The following is a 10,709-nucleotide window of genomic DNA, read 5'->3' as shown; positions in this document are numbered from 1 at the left end:
GGTTTGAGGAATGCCTGTTGTCTCCACTATGCATACCACAACAAGAGAAAAAAAAAAATCACAGCACAGAACCAAGTAATAGAATACTATGCCACAGGATTTCTGCCCAGAATACTGAGCATAGTTCAAACAAAGGCAGAGCTGCATGGTACAATGATTAACAAGCACAGTACCTTTGCTATGTGAGCACACTTCAGTTTGAAATAGTTAAATCACAGCAAGTACAGCAAATTAGAATGAATGCAACATCCACTTCTAGACCTGACCTTAGACTTTTCCAAGGCATTTGACTTTGTATAGCATGACATTCCGATTGCATACTGCCAATTTTTTAATATCATTTGAATTAAGGATTGGCTAACTGACAGCAGATGTCAGTGAGAAATGCAGTCATTAAATGACATTGTTTCCAGTGCCAAAGGGATAATTACTAGGCTCAGTATTATTCAACATTTTTAAATCAACGATCTGAATGCAAATTAAAAAAAAAAAAATCATTTGATAAAATGTGTGGGTCACACAGATTGGTAGGATGGTAAACAACAAATGACAGGGCAGTCACACAGAGATCCGAACCACTTAGGAAGCTGGACACATTCAAGCAGAATGCATTTTAATATATCCAAATGCAAAGTTATATCTAGGAACAAGGAATGAAGAACATACCTATACAATAGTGGACTGTATCATGAAAACCAACGATTGTTAAAAGAACCTAAGGGCCACAGTACGCAACAATTCAGCATGAATCCTCATGTTGCTGTTGCTAGAAGAGCTAACACAATCCTTCAAAGTATAAACAAGAGAGAAACAAACAGAAATATAGATATAATTTACTTCTGGATATGGCCCTCAGACAGATCCTGGAAGAGGGTTCCAGTATCCATGTTTTTTTTAAAAGAACGTAGAAAAAAATTGGAAAGAATGATACAACAATGAATCAGTAACTGAAGAAGATGCTTTACACTGAAAAAATTATTTTTTTTTACAGACTGAACTCATTAAAAAGAAGGATTGAGAAGCAATTTAATTACCTTCAGTTATGGGGGGAGGGGAAGGGGGGGGAAATTCTGTATACAATAAGGTTCTTTTAAAAAAGTGAGCATGTTCCATTGGTTGATCAAACTACCAAAGGAAGTAATACATTTTCCATCTCTGTGGTCTTCCATCCAGCTTTCTAAATATGTGTTTTAGTTAGACAAGTTGGTTGATATAATAAAGGGAAAGCTAAGTGAAGCAGCTTGTTATGGAAGGTCAGCCAACACAATCTAACACTGCTTTCAGAATTAAAGTCAATGAATGCAAGTCTGTGAATAACTTTAATGGAGTCACACTGCATTTTCAACTGCTGTTACCAAAAGTACAGGTTTCCCTCATTTTCTCCTATAAATGCATTCCTGGAAAACAGCACATAACTCAAATTTGCATAAAAGGGAACCCACTTTACAATATAACAAATAGGGATACATTCTAAGACCTCAACTGTGCTGACGCCCAGATCCATTACAGTAGACAGTACACACAAGCACAGGGCACTATCATAATGGGGATGGCAACTTCAGAAACATGTTGCAGACAATGAGCGAGGAGCACAGATCTACATAGGAGAGTATGTTTTGGTGTGTGTCACTCCCACAATGCACTGCACAAAGTTGCTGACTGCGGGCTTCCACCACACTGATCGCATAAGAGTTTATAACTGAATGTTATAAACATATAACAAATTTTGATATAAAAAGGATCATCACATAAGAGTGAATTTGCACATACAGAACCCACATAAAGTTAGGGAAACCTGTAGAATGCAGATTGATACACAATGAACCATGCTTTAAGACCTTTCCACAACTGAATGCCAAGTGAACAGACCATACCTAGTATTATTCGTCACAGAATTCTTAACATTTTCTCCCAGGTCCTGACAAGTCATTAAAATCACAAACAGGGAAACCTACATGAAATCTATATATGCATCACCACACTTGGAGACAGGGGAGAACACACTGCTGAGGAACGACCTTCACAAAACTTTTGCAATCTATCCACACAAGGAATTTCTGCATGGGGAAGCACCTTTAAAGAGCAAAACAAACAAACAAACACCCTGCTCAAACACCCAAGGGTCAATAGGGACCAACCTTTTGGGCAAGTGTGGTGTTAATTAAGCCCCTAAACCCCTTCCCCTGCCTGATCTGCTGCTCTTTCTTCTCCCAGCACTGTCTACCTCCTCCCTGATCTAACACATGCCACACACACACACACACACACACACACAGGTTGCTCATGCCACTGGTGACACTCAGGTTGACACTGCAGGTTGGCCACCCTGGTGACGCTGCAGGTTGGCCACCCTGGACCTAGACCTTTAGTTTGTATGGGGTGAAAAAGAGAAAAAGAACAAACTTAAGAGCTGTCCTTTCAAATTTATTTTCTGGCTTTGTAAATGACACCTTTAAGAATGATGTACCTACATTGTGATTACAACAGGAGTTTACATGGACTGTTAGTTAATTTATGAGAGGAAAAAAGTTCCGCTGCTAATGTGAACTAAAAATGCATATTAAGAAGTTTTTCCAAAGCTCTTTCTTTTACTCACTACTCCCACAGGACTGGGAAATAGAAGGGGGAAAACCTATTGAATATTAAAAGCAATAGGCCAAGTAGTAAGTCTCTACTCACTCAAGTTCATTCAGCCACTACAATATATTAGTCATGTCAGACTAGATGTAACATATGTTGTGGAAACACATTAAGAATCCTTTGAAGTATTTAAGGAACAAAGAATAAACACTGGATTTTCAGCTTTGGCAAATATACCTAGGCTGAGGACAATAAATAACCTAAAGAAAAAGCTCCTAGCTGTTTTGTGGTCCAAACCAAGAGATAAAATAGCTTAAAAAGAAAAAAAAAATGCTTAATTAACAGAGGTCATCTTCATAAGGAACTAATGGCTAATATTTACCAAATATGTCCATCTCAGTAACACTTATCCTTATACTTATGACTAAGAAAAAAGTGGCATGTGTTAGATTTCTGGACTTAAGCTTTGGGGACCTCATCAAGCAAGAGGTCTTTTTGTTTTTGTACAGTCAGGTATTTTCCATTTTTGTCCTAGGAAGTCATGGTTTGTGTTCTGTTTTGCTAAGAGGACCAAATTATTAGCCTTAATTCTGAAGATCCTTGGTATGTTCATAATCAGATCTTCATACCATGCATTCCTCTCAGAAATCAGGACCAACTTAACCCAAGTGTGTTTTAAAATTAACTCTATTTGATCAGGTGCAAGACAACGTATAGATACACATATTAATCAGTTTTAAGATTGTTTATATTATTCATATTCGGTTTCAACCTGGAAGGGTGTCAGCAGTGGGGTCCCACAGGGCTCGGTCCTTGGACTGATACTCTTTAATGTCTTCATCAGTGACTTGGACGAGGGAGTGAAAAGTACTCTGTCCAAGTTTGCAGATGACACAAAGCTATGGGGAGAAGTGGACACGCCGGAGGGCAGGGAACAGCTGCAAGCAGACCTGGACAGGTTGGACAAGTGGGCAGAAAACAAAAGAATGCAATTCAACAAGGAGAAATGCAAAGTGCTGCACCTAGGGAGGAAAAATGTCCAGCACACCTACAGCCTAGGGAATGACCTGCTGGGTGCCACGGAAGTGGAAAGGGACCTTGGAGTCCTAGTGGACTCCAAGATGAACATGAGTCGGCAGTGTGACGAAGCCATCAGAAAAGCCAATGGCACTTTATCGTGCATCAGCAGATGCATGACGAATAGATCCAAGGAGGTGATACTTCCCCTCTATCGGGCGCTGGTCAGACCGCAGTTGGAGTACTGCATGAAGTTCTGGGCGCCGCACTTCAAGAGGGATGCGGATAACCTGGAGAGAGTACAGAGAAGGGCCACTCGTATGGTTAAGGGCTTGCAGACCAAGCCCTACAAGGAGAGACTAGAGAACCTGGACCTTTTCAGCCTCCGCAAGAGAAGGCTGAGAGGCGACCTTGTGGCTGCCTATAAGTTCATCACGGGGGCACAGAAGGGAATTGGGGAGGGTTTATTCAGGTTAGATGGGCATCTGGCTGGGGTCATCTGAACCCAGCAAACTTTCCTGCCTATGCAGGGGGTCGGACTCAATGATCTATTGAGGTTCCTTCCAACCCTAACATCTATGAATCTATGAATAGCTAAAATGGAAAAAACTTAAAAGTACTTTACAGGCATTGACGGATGTGAAAACCCCCCCAAAACAGTGCTTTATCAGAAGAAGCAAAGTATTAGTTTGACTTGGCTCCCCAGCATCTGTATAGATTGGGAACTTCAGAGAGGCTTTTTGGCATTTTTATTTAGAGCTGATTCAATCAGCTATTAGATAAAAGCACCAAAAAGCTCCACTGAAGTGCATGATCTATACAGACGTTGGGTGAGCTGGGTCAAACTAACATGATGCCTCTCTGGGCATGTGCTGCAATCAGCACAGGGACATGCTGAGCTGAAAGTAAAGCACTGTTTGTTTGTTTTTTTCATGTCTGTAAGCAGCCTGTCTTGTTATGAGCTCTGAAGGAACCTATCCATCTAGAGGCTTGGCAAGTGTCATTAGCCCCAAGTATTGTCATATGAAGTGTTCCTAGAAATGAAATTTATTTACTATGCTTAATAGTATGGAAAAATTTCAGATTACTTTAAGCATTCATAATTTAGCCCTGAGATCAAAGAGTAATAACACATTCAGGCACCAGCTATCACGGTCACGTTTTACATGACTAGTTCACTGGGAACTATCAAAATGCATTTTATTATTCGATAGTGACCATAACACAGGGGTGCCAATTACAAAGGGAAGAATGAGGGGATTAGCAACAAGATTTTAATTATAAACACAGATCTTTTAAGCTAGCACATTTTGACCCCATATATGTGGAAAGAGTAGTTCCAATTCATTTTTAATACTGACAAGTTGATTCAGCTGAGGGGATGTGTGCCCAGCATGAACCCAGACAGACAGAAAATTGGAGGCTAAACACATCAGTGAAGCAACACAGGAACAGACTTGGAATGCACTGGAGGGACTATGCCAGCCATCTGTGCTACCAGAGACCTTGGAATTCCACAAACCAAGATACATTACGGAGATATTCATCACACGGATCTGACACCAACTCTGGCTTTGCGGAAACTGCAATTTCACAACAGAAATGTACCGATATCAGTAACATTAAAACTCAACAACGCTTACATAAGTCCAATTTGGGTTCTAGCTGCATCAGTGTGCATCTAATTAAAGATATGCTAGCTATGAAAAAAGTTTAATTTCAGAAACTGAACTCCAAGTTTGAAGTCAATACAGGCATCTCAGAAATATCTGGATAAAAATACTTCATTCCACTCATCCACCTTTTTTGAAGAAGGTTTACAGAGACAGAAGAAAAGAGACAGAAAAATGGAAGGAAGCTCATAAATTTGTTTGTTTCCAGCTTAACAAGTCTGTGAGGGGGGAAGTGTGGGGTAGGGAGCACATTTTATAAGTTAATAAGTCAGTAAGCAATTGCCATTCAGAAGTCACAAACATCAGGGATGCCAGGGTCATCTAGTCCAATCCACTACTCTGAGACAGGATCAACTATACCTACACCATCCCCAAAACACTTTTGTCTGACTAATTCCACAACCTTTCCCAGTGTTTAACTACCCTTACAGTTAGAAAAGTTTTCTCTATACCCTAAAAACAAACAACCAATAGTTTAAGATGACTGTTCTTCAATCATTGTTGCCACTTGACAATGTGAGCTTTAATAGAGTAAACATTACAAGCTTAGAACCCTTACTATCCAAATGTTAGATTTTAAAAATATACCTACATGTTCTCCAAAATTACTTGTTCAGTTGACCTCACTGATTTTGACATTAGCTCATTAAAGCATTGTTAAGTCCAAACTGGCCTAATATTTGCTTATAGTATAAATAAATCCCCTGGAGTTCACGGATGGTATGAGAGCAGGGGTTCTCAATAGCAGATCTATCACAGATCCCTTTGAGGTTAAGACAGAAGTTAAGCAAGGCTGCGTGTCTGCTCCAACGCTCTTCTCAATATTCCTTACCGCAATGCTACATCTGACCACAAACAACCTTCCAATTGGAGTGGAGCTAAACTACAGAATGGACGGTAAGCTGTTCAACCTCAGTCAACTCTGAGCCAAAACCAAAACCCCAACCTCAATTATTGAGTTCCTGTACACTGATGATGCTGCAGTTTGTGCTCACCTGGAAGCAGACCTTCAGGCAATCATTAATGTCTTACCAAGTCATACAACTAAATGGGACAGGCACTTAACATTCAGAAGACAAAGGTCCTCCACTAACAAGCTCTTAGCAAGCAGTACCCAGCCCTGGTAATTCAGAGTTATGGTGAGACTCTGGAGAGCACTGAGTATTTCCTGCACCTCGGAAGCTATCTCACACAAAATGCTGACATCAACAAAGAAATCCAACATTGCCTCAAATGTGCAAGTGCAGCCTTTGGATGCCTGAGGAAACAAGTGTTTGAAGGTTGCAACATAAGATCCAAAGCCAAGCTCACGGTTCATCAAGCAGTCATAATCCCCACTCTATTGTACAAAGCTGAGACATGGACAACATACAGGAGACACCTCAAGTCCCTGGAGAAGTACCATCAACAGTGCCAGTGGTAGCTTCTTCAAATCCAGTGGGTAGATAGATACACCAACATTAGCATCCTCTTGCATGTAAACATCACAAGCATTGAAGTGATGATCATCTGACATCAACTTGGCTGGGCTGACCACTTCATCTGGATGTCTGACTCCATTCTCCTGAAGCAAGTTTTATTCTCCCAGCTCAGTCAAGGCATGCACTCAAAAGGAGAGCAAAGAATATCCTTGAAGCACTTTCTCAAGGCCAACTTGAAAAAATATGACATTGATATCAGCTTGTGGGAGACTATCAGCCAGGACTCCCTCTGCTGAAAGGATCTCAGTACTTTGAAACCTTACAATGATAACAGGAGACAGAAAAACGAGCGCAGCAGAAACAGCATGTCATAGCCTAAACCAAGAACCCAGAGCCACCCACCTCACATGTGCCCAAGCTGCAACAGCCTGTCAATCCCAGATGAGCCTCGTTAGCCTTCTTTGGACCCACAGATGAGACAATCATGGAAGACAATCATCCTTGACCGCAAGGGATTTCTGATGATAAAATAAACCCCTACAAATTTAATTATACCAAATATATTTTCATTTTTCAATATCCCAAGGAAAATAGTCTTAACATGATTTTACTTGAAGTCTTTGAAAGTCAAACCTTACAACTCTGTAGTGGTGCATTAGAGAACCTGCAGGACCAGCTTAGAAAACAAAACAAAACTAACAAGTCCAAGTTTGGTACAAAAGAAAGAGAGAATTACAAATGCTAGTTCTACTTTTTTTTCTCTTTTTTTAGAAGATTTAAAGCTAAAATACTAAAGAACCTGATGCACGTGCTTAATTTTTGACTCACTATCAGAACCCAAAAGATTGCTGTTCTTATTTTAAGCATGGTTAATCAACTGTGCATTGGAATCATAATTTCAGTTTTCCATTAGAGGTGAAGCCTTGCACAAAAGAAAAAGCCAACTTATTTCAGTGAATATTCATTACCTGTCTATAGAACTGCCTGCTTGAAGAAGAAAAATGGGAAAAGGAAAATGACAGTCACAGAAGCGTAGCAATTAGTTTACTATCAGTTAATGTGGCCACTAAATGTTTACTGGCAATCTTTCAAATATAGCAAACCTCTATTTAAGCTTGTTACATTGTCTATTGAGAATTCAATATTTAAAATACCTATTCTCATTACTTCAAGCTATTAACATTTAAAAATGCCTTCAAAATGCTGAAGTAAAGCTGTGTATTTATTCAATCTAAAAACATCTTAAGTGGTTAGAATTATTTCAACCAGACACAAATCCTGTGCCTGCCCCTTTAAAAAAAAACAACTTGAAGTTTCAACAGGATAGATGTCAAAGGTAAGATCCAGTAGAAGTTGAACCATTTCCTTATTTAACATCTTTCTGAGCTAGTCGTTGCTCCGGCTTTCTAGAAAATAAGAAGCATTGCTTACCTGCTAACTCCCAGCATGCTTTTATTAATTTAAAACAAAGAGCTATTCATTTCTGTTTCCCAACTTCTTGAAATACATAAATTGATCCAAAATAGCAAGCAAGTAGTAGCATTTACACTCTCACTGTAGAGAAAACCCACAGCATACACTGCAGCAACATGCACATACTGCCTACTAACATGAACCACTATTTATTAGGAAAACTGGTTGGAACAAGTCTACATTAAGGTGCTTGAGAGTTCTTAGTACAGTTATGTTGCTTTTGTCAGGTCTTACAGGGAGGACATATCTGTTTGTTCAGAATACGTTATCAGAAGTACCTAAAGATTTGCATGAATTCTTTTTTACTACTCAGTAAGACACCAGCGACAGTATGTGAACCTGAAGCAGCTCTTACTTACAGACTGACCAGCATCACAAAAGATAGCTATGTAGAAAGCTCCAGCTTTTAGAACTACCCATCCAAACTTCAACAAGCAATGCTCTCCCTTCAGTTTTATATGCTTTCCATCTGCTTTTCTAAAAAAACACCACACTAATCTGTACTTCATACCAAATCAAATTAAGATGCCACACAGCCCTTCAGAGCCCTCAACACCAAAAAGGGAAGTTCAAGGCAAGCCAGCAAAGGACTAGATTTCCTCTGTCAGCTTAGTTTGGGCTTGTGGTTGCAGCCATGCTCTCTGCTGTCAGTTCCATTCTTGTGGGCAGGCACTCTGGATATTTACAAGAATCTGGCTCACTCACAATCCCGAAGGCACGCAAAGCAAAGGAATGGCTCCACATGCATATGTAATCACGCTCAAATCCTTGCCTCTCAAGTATATAATCACACTAGGCACTGCAAGTACATTGGTAATGAGTTACCCAAGCTACTTTAGCCAGACCCTGGTGCGCAACTCTCATCCCAGAGAACTGATGAGAGATTTCCATCCTGGGAACAGAAAGGAAGAGACCCCTCAGGTCAACTTTGATTTTGACAACCTTAGCATTTCCTCAAACTCTGGCTTTGACAACATTAGCATTTCATCAAGACTTGGGAGCAGGGTTCGAATTACACTGACTGGGGGGGGGGGGGGGGGGGCGCCATGTACGGCTGGAGGGGGGGGGGGGGGGCCAGGCAGAAAAAGCCTTGCAGGTGTGGGGCAGGCCAGGGGCTCTTGTCTCTTATGGGGGAGTTTATGGAGGGCTCATCTCTTATGAGAGGCTCAGCCCCCCCCTGTATTTTGAATGCTTCTTGGGAGGAGCTGGCTGCTGACAGACTCCAGTGGCACCACAACTTCAACCAAGTGGCTGCCTGCTCTGAGGTAAAGTGTCTCACCCTTGAAACAGAGAAGTGAGAGTGGAGGAAGGAAAAGGAGAGAAATCCTGGCCTATGGCCTCCCCTCCCCTGTGGAAAGACCTGCAACTCCTGTGGACAGGTCTGTGGCTCAAGGATTGGACTCCTTAGTCACCTCAAGACCCATCAGCAAGCCGGGGTAGAGATCATCCTGGAAGAGGTGATTTCCTCAAAGGAACTGTGACAAGCACCCAAAGAGAAGCAGCACTGGTTAGTAACCTATGTTACCAAGTAGGGAGTGACCACCATCACCACATTCTCTACCTTGCTCTAAACCTGACGACGCACTAGGATAAATGGGTAACGTTTCTCTGGAATGCGTTACCTGTTAGATGATGGAGGCAACTGGGAACAGATTAACAAAACAAGCAGAAAGGGGAACCATCCCCTCAAAGGCAACATTTTGAGTTTCAAAAGCAAAAAAACCAAAACAAAACAAAGCAACCAGGCAAAACAAGGTTCTTATTCACACCTAGTAACACCAGAGCAACAGGGCCAGGTAGTTCACAAGGGAGGAGCAGTAATTGCCACCAGATTTCAAAGCTGAAATAAGCTCACAGCTCTTCTGGGGGAGGAGGGGTGGGGGGTTAAGGGATATTTGCTCCCAACTATTAACCCAGAAAGTACTTGAATGATCCTTTCTGTCACTGCCTGCCCTGGAAGCCGACCCTGCTGCCAGCGGGCTCGCACGAGGGGAAAGGGCACAGTCACTGCCATGCCCGGCCAGGCCCAGGGGGTGGGCGCTTCCAGAGCAAATACTTCTGTGAGTCACAAACAACACGCAGCCTCCCGGGCTCGCGGCTTCCAGTGAACGCGAGTAACCCACAGGAGCTGCAGCAGAGCAGAACAGAGCAGAGAGCTCCACACAAACTTTCCAGCTGCCTTTCCCAGAAGAGCCGCGCTCAGCCCCGAGCTCCCCCCGCCAGGGGTGAAGTAGGCGGGTTTCCATCAGCCCGGGCCGGCTACGGGGCACGGCGCACCTCCCTGGGCACAGCTCCTCCGTGCCGGCTGCCCCCGGAGGGAAAGCTTCAGGCTTTCCCAGCGCCGCTCGGAATCGAGCCCACTCAGACCCCCGGGGAAACGCAGCCGGGGGAGGGGGACCCCCTACCCCGGGGCCCGCAGCCGCAGCTCCACCTGTTGAAGGCAACGGGGATAATCTGCTGGGGGTGGCGGGGGGAGAAGCACAAACTTACCCAAGTTGGAGCCGCGCGGGCTGCGACAGCTCCGCGCTCAGCCCCGCCGCGCCCC

The 10,709-nt window shown here is 42.6% G+C and overlaps 1 protein-coding gene and 1 long non-coding RNA gene across 7 annotated transcripts in view; one reads left to right on the top strand and one right to left on the bottom strand.

Annotated features, from left to right (window-relative positions):
- Positions 1-10,709, bottom strand: part of PLXNB2 (plexin B2) — a 351,969-nt gene extending 341,260 nt beyond the window's left edge. For 5 of the 6 annotated variants that reach the window (XM_025208550.1, XM_025208549.1, XM_006027363.3 and 2 more), the window contains exon 1: positions 10,655-10,709. The gene's annotated coding sequence lies outside the window, so the exon portion shown is untranslated. The remainder of the gene's footprint in view (positions 1-10,654) is intronic. The other variant, XM_025208551.1, reaches the window with a different exon arrangement.
- Positions 10,103-10,709, top strand: part of LOC112550885 — a 2,375-nt gene continuing 1,768 nt past the window's right edge. The window contains exon 1 of the long non-coding RNA XR_003094948.1: positions 10,103-10,389. This is a non-coding gene — a long non-coding RNA (uncharacterized LOC112550885). The remainder of the gene's footprint in view (positions 10,390-10,709) is intronic.

The sequence above is a fragment of the Alligator sinensis genome, unplaced genomic scaffold (assembly GCF_000455745.1).
Source record: "Alligator sinensis unplaced genomic scaffold, ASM45574v1 scaffold660_1, whole genome shotgun sequence".
NCBI lineage: Eukaryota > Metazoa > Chordata > Crocodylia > Alligatoridae > Alligator > Alligator sinensis.
Note: the sequence above shows the minus strand (reverse complement) of the source record. Positions and strands in the feature narration are given on the sequence as shown.